Here is a 6,284-nt window from a genome sequence, read left to right as displayed (position 1 = left end):
TCCTGCACACAGCCAGCCAGGACTCTCAGACCTGCAGAGGTCTCAGCTCTCCCCCTGGCCCTGTAGGCCCAGGCTTTATAAGGCCTGGTACCAGCCCCACCTGGTACGTGGGAGTGACCATCCCACCCTTCACTTTGGTCACTCCAGGAAAAGCCGGCCCGGATTATGCGGCTTGGAGCCACCTACTTGCTACAACGTGTTAGTAGCTTAATGCTACTAACACTATACTGCCGGCTTCCTCCACCGAGCCCAGGCTGCTCGGTGGCACGTATCTGCCCAAGCGCTCCCCAAAGCAGCATAGGAAAGCATCCTAGGCGAGATATACCTGCCCTCCAGCACCTTGCCGGTCACCGTCTCACAATATATATATATATATATACTCATTGTTAGTGACATCCCTCCCCTAGAAGTTGTTGGATGGAAAGGAACTTCCTTGCTGTGACTGAAAGGTTGTTATAAGTAAGTGATTACAATATCAGAAGGATCATTTATTGTGGAGAACTGACCCCTTGTAGGGAGGCTCTAGTACCCTGTTGTACCACCTCTAGCTTGGATACAAGATGTAATACAGGCAGGCATGGAGGCTCTAGTACCCTGTTGTACATCCTCTAGCTTGGATACAAGATGTGATACGTGCAGTACCCTGTTGTATTGCCTCTAGCTTGGATACAAGATGTGATCCGAGGGGCATGGAGGCTCTAGCACCCTGTTGTACCGCCTCTAGCTAGGATACAAGATGTGATATAGGCATGGAGGCTCTAGTTCCCTGTTGTACAGCCTCTAGCTTGGATACAAGATGTGATACGTGCGGACATGGAGGCTCTAGTACCCTGTTGTATCGCCTCTAGCTTGGATACAAGATGTGATACGGCGGGGCATGGAGCCTCTAGTACCCTGTTGTATCGCCTCTAGCTTGGATACAAGATGTGATACGGCGGGGCATGGAGGCTCTAGTACCCTGTTGTACCACCTCTAGCCTGGATACAATATGTGATATGGAGGCATGCAGGTTCCGTATAGTATCCTGCAGCATGTCACTCCACATTTGTTGTAACTGAGCCTTTAGATTGTGCAAACTTGTAGGCGTTGAACCTCCTTCAGCCTTCAGAACTGCGGCAATTTGTTATTGTGTAGATTCTACTAGGTGATGAAACTATCATGCAGGAATACCGGCCCCTGCGGACAGGAAGCTTCTTGTAGTTGCTGCAGATTAGATGGTGGTACTGACATGTTCTGACCAGCTGACAGGAAGGGGTCAGCGATTCATGCTGTTTGCACCAAATTCTGCCCTCCCATCAGCACGGAGCAACAGAAATCTGGATCCATCTGACCAGGAGATGTTTTTCCGCTGCTCAGTGATACAAGTTTTGCGCTCTTTTGCCCGCTGGAGTCTCACCTTTCTGTTTCTCTTACACACAATGGCACAGGAAACGGTCGTCTGCTGTTATAGGTAACGGCCAGTTGTGTGTTCAGACACGTTAGTTGGAGCCCCAGTGTTGTATTCAGCTGCTCCTGACTGTGCAGCAACTGTTAGTTAAAATGATTCCTGACATCCTCCTCTGACCCCTTTGAGGACCCCTGTCAATGGAGTTATTTCCATTCAGAGGATCGCCTTTCACTGGATGGTTTTCTCGATCACGTCATTTTCAGCATGCTGTCCACACCGCTACATGAGAAAATCTCACCAGGTTGGCAGTGAAATCTTGGCCCAGGCTAGTCCAGCACCAGGAAATTTTGATGACATATTTGAAGCTTAAGGATCCATTTAAATTACCCATGCTCCTTCATTTTCTGTACCAACTACTCAGATAAGCCTGTATGTGCACCATGTTCGGTGCACAGTTTCGGTGCTTTCACCAGAAGATGTTCCCAGTCGGTACACTTGGCCCAACAAATGCCCAGAAAGTACCATTTTTGTCATAAGTATATCCTTCTGATCATATAGAATAGTGTTGAGTGAACTGAAACAGTCAAACTAAGTTTCGAGTCAAACTTTGCTAAATGTTTGGTTCTGCACAAACCTAAACCTTAGGCAGCTCGTTTTGGCTGAACCCACTAAAATGCCTTCTTCTTTTAAGAATACACTATATAAATATTGGTAATTATCATGAAACACAGGGAGAACATACAAACTCCATGCATGTGTTGTCTTTGGTCAGATTTGAACCTAGGACCCCAGTACTGCAAGGCAGCAGTGCTAACCACTGAGCCACAAGTTTCATTTTCCTTCCCCCAGAGGTAGGATCATGGTGGCCCAGTAGTTAGCACTATTGCCTTCCAATGCTTGAGTCCTAGGTTCAAACCTGACTGAGAACAACGTTTGCATGTACTTGGTACATGATAGTGCTTGCATTGTTTTTTTTCTTCATAGTAATAACCTTCAGCCTTGAGTTCTCACATGCCGGATTCCCGGCGGAAATCTCGCAGTTTGGCCGCAGCAAAAAAACGTGAGATTTCCGCCGGAAGAAGCACTGCTTCAAAACCCGCCGCACTCAGCCGCGGGTTTTGAAGCGGCCTGGCCGCTTGCTCTTCCGCTGCAGCCGGTGCTCCCATAGAGGAGAGCGCAGCCGCAGCAGAAGAAGAAAAAAAATTAGCATGCTGTGGCCGGCGAATCCGCGCCACAGCGCCGGCTTTGCCGCGGTGGATTCACTGCCCCGTGTGGACGAGATTTCTCAGAAATCTCGTCCCCATGGCTGGCTAATCCCGGGATTAGCGCCGCAGGCGGATTTGCCGCGGCAAAATTCCGGACGGAATTTCCGTGCAAATCTGCTCCATGTGAACCCAGCCCTAGTTATATAGCACACACATATTATGCAGCACTTTACATCACTTGATATTTTCTGCCCACAATGGGGCTCACAATCTGTATTTAGCTATTAGTATGTTTTTGTAGTGTGGGAGCAAGCCCTGACAAGACAAGTAGACTCCATGCAGATGTTGTCCTTCATCAGATTTCAACCCAGGACCCCAAGGTAACACTGAGCCACCATTCCTCTTCTTCCTCCTCCTCCTCCTCCTTCTCCTTCACTCTTTTTTTCTTATTCCTCCTCTTAGTGGTTGTCAATGTTGCCTTGCAGCACTTGGGTCCTCGGTTCAAACCTGCCCAAGGACAACATCTGCATGGAGTTTGTATGTCTCTCTGTTTGGATGGGTTTTGCCTTTATAATAATCACCTTTATGTATATAGTGCATACATTCATGAATGAGGAGGAGGCGCAGAGGAAGAATGAGCCAGTATTAAATACCAGTCTTAGTGGGAATTGTAGAAGGTTTGCTTCTAACTATTTAAGGCCAAACTGAACTTTTTGCTGAACTTTTTCCCCTTTTCTTTTTCCAATCCTTTTTTTAAAATTTATTTATAGGATTTAAAGCAAATACTTTTCAAAAACAAACGTTTCCAAAGCTTGGTCAGCACTAGTATGGGAACTTGCAACTTGATGGATTTTAATCGACTATTGAAAAGCAAGCCACCTTATTCTGTAGAGTGGGTGTTTTTGTTTTGCCGTACTTTTTGCATACGTCTCGATGGATGACCCGTTCCCCATATGTGGATGTACCCCTCTAGCTGCATATTTAGTAATTGGTTGACAATTAACTCGGTTGTCATTGGATCCAATGCGATCAGCTTCCCTTGAGTTCCCATAATTCCCTTTGTTTACCCGGACAAGCTGTTTGTAAGACAGCGATTATTATTATATTCCGTTCGCTGTGTGTATAATTTGTGTGTTTTGTTAGCTGGAGGGATATTGTTCTTCTGCTTTCCTTAATCCTATCATTTATTTTCTCAGTGTGTTTTCACGCGGCTTATTTGTCTGTTGTCTATGCAGAAATAGCCGCGTCTTCCTCCTGCTCCTTACGCTCGCTGATAAGCCTTAAAACATCCTTCAGCTTTTTTATTTTAGATTTTCCCCTTTTCTTCTTGCAACACTTTTTTTTTTATTTAAAGGATTTAAAGCAAATACTTTCGCCACTTAAAAATTAAGAAAGTTCTTCATGTTGCGAGCTAATATCAGTTTTTGTCTGATACTTTGTAGCCCTGCTGGATACGGAAAATATCAGACTTGCAGCCGCTACGAGATACAGCGCGGATGTGGGGCTGCGGGATAATCTGTTAAAGGTTAGCACATGTTAATATAGGCGCCAAGCCAAAAGATCTATGTTTGAAATCTTAATTGGAGCAAGCAGGGGGCGCTAGTCTAGGCACAGATCTCTACAGAGATAGGAGAGAGCAAGTTTCAGTTTGGGTTTTATACATAGATGCATGGGCAGGATAAGAGTGGGAAGGAATATGGGAGATAGTCACTCCAAGCCTGGCACCGCAGTGATAGTGAGCGTCAATGGCATCCAGCTGAGGTGCCAGTTTTGAAGGAAGGCCAGATTTGCTACTGAAGGAAGAAAGGTTGCGGAATGTCACAACAAAAGAGCACATTGAGAGCGTTTACCCTGAGCCGTTCTAAAACATTGGTACATCTAATGCAAAAATGTGAATACTGCCCCAGTCATGGCTACCCTTAGCTACATGCAACCTGTGTGGTCACGCAGGGTGCCAGCCTTCAGCTGTAGTGGGTGGAGACAGGCAGTGGCATGGGACAGAGAATGTAGAAGAGTATTAAACTTGCTTTATGCATATGCTTATTTAGGTTATGAGCTTTGTTCTGGTGCTGTATTACGTTATGAGCTTTGTTCTGGTGCTGTATTATGTTATGAGCTTTGTTCTGGTGCTGTATTATGTTATGAGCTTTGTTCTGGTGCTGTATTAAGTCATCAGTTTGGTTCTGGGCTGTATTTATGTACTGAACTTGGTGCTAGAGCTTCATTTATGTATCCAGCTTGGTTCTGGTGCTGTATTATGTTATGAGTTTGGTTCTGGGCTGTATTTATGTACTGAACTTGGTGCTAGAGCTTCATTTATGTACCCAGCTTGGTTCTGGTGCTGTATTATGTTATGAGTTTGGTTCTGGTGCTGTATTTAACTCAGAAGCAGTCCTAAACAGTTTTACATCCACCGGCAAGACACTGGTGCAGGAGGACACGTGGTGTGACAGGGAGGAAACACGGGAGGACAGAGGGACTTTCACAGGCCAAGTTATCTGTGGCCCTCTGTTCCCGGACACTCTTCTTCCCGCACTCACCAACTCTCCACCGGTACACACTCACGGAGCAGGAACATGCACGCAGCGCTGCACGGTGTGGTCTCGCAATCTTGCGGCTCCTCTTGCAGTCCTTAATTCTTGGGCTTGGGAAGAGGGGACCCTAGACACACATATGCCATCCTTTCAGCTTCCTCTATCTTCCCTGCACACAGACAGGCTCTTCACTCGACAGCCAGGATGACAGGAAAAAACAGTAAAGACTCACTCATGCACCTTGCAACCACATATATGTAAAACAAGGTCACATGACATACAAAAGATACATTTCCAAACATAACCCAGACAGTAACCCATTCAGTGCTGCCACTATGCAATACACATCTTATTCACTCACATAAACGACATTTACAACACAAAGACACAAGACATACATAGACCATTCAGAAACGTCTAGAAGGTTTTGTACATTGACTTCTGTACACTACAGTTTCCTGGGGTATTTAGTGTTTAGTGATGAAGCCGCATTCTATCTATTGGGTAACAAACATAATGTCAGAATGTGGGGGAGGGGGAACCCACCTGTCTATGTGGGGTGTACGGGTGACTCCTCCAAGGTGAATGTGTTTTGCACCATAACCTGTAGAAAAGTGTACAGGATTTTGTACCTGGACGCTACAGATATGACTTCTACCACAGCCGTAACAGGAAATCCCATGTTTCATCTTCCAACAGGATGGGGCACCCCCTAACCCTCACATTATCACAGTGAAGTTATAAATGGCGACTATTAATCGGATGAATCAGAAGTACAGATTATGACGATAGTCCACTGGGGGAATGTTAGGTTGGGTTCACACAGGGTGGATTTGCCGCGGCTTTGCCGCGCAGAATTTCGCCCCGGCAAATCCGCCCGCGGCCGCTAATCTCGGGATTAGCCAGCCATGTGGACGAGATTTCTCAGAAATCTCGTCCACACGGGATGGCTAATCCGCTGCGGTAAATCCGGCTGAAACCGCGGCCGCGGTTTCAGAATATGCAGCATGTCCATTCTTTTCTTCATTCCGCTGCGGCCGCGCTCTCCTCTATGGGAGCGCCGGCCGCAGCGAAAGAGCGAGCGGCTGGGCCACTTCAAAGCCGCCGCCTCCCGGCGGAGATCTCGCGGCTTTTGCTGCGGCCAAACCGCAAGATTTC

The sequence above is a fragment of the Eleutherodactylus coqui genome, chromosome 9 (genome assembly GCF_035609145.1).
Source record: "Eleutherodactylus coqui strain aEleCoq1 chromosome 9, aEleCoq1.hap1, whole genome shotgun sequence".
NCBI classification, from domain to species: domain Eukaryota; kingdom Metazoa; phylum Chordata; class Amphibia; order Anura; family Eleutherodactylidae; genus Eleutherodactylus; species Eleutherodactylus coqui.
The sequence above is the reverse complement of the archived record's forward strand: the minus strand, read 5'-3'. Positions refer to the sequence as shown.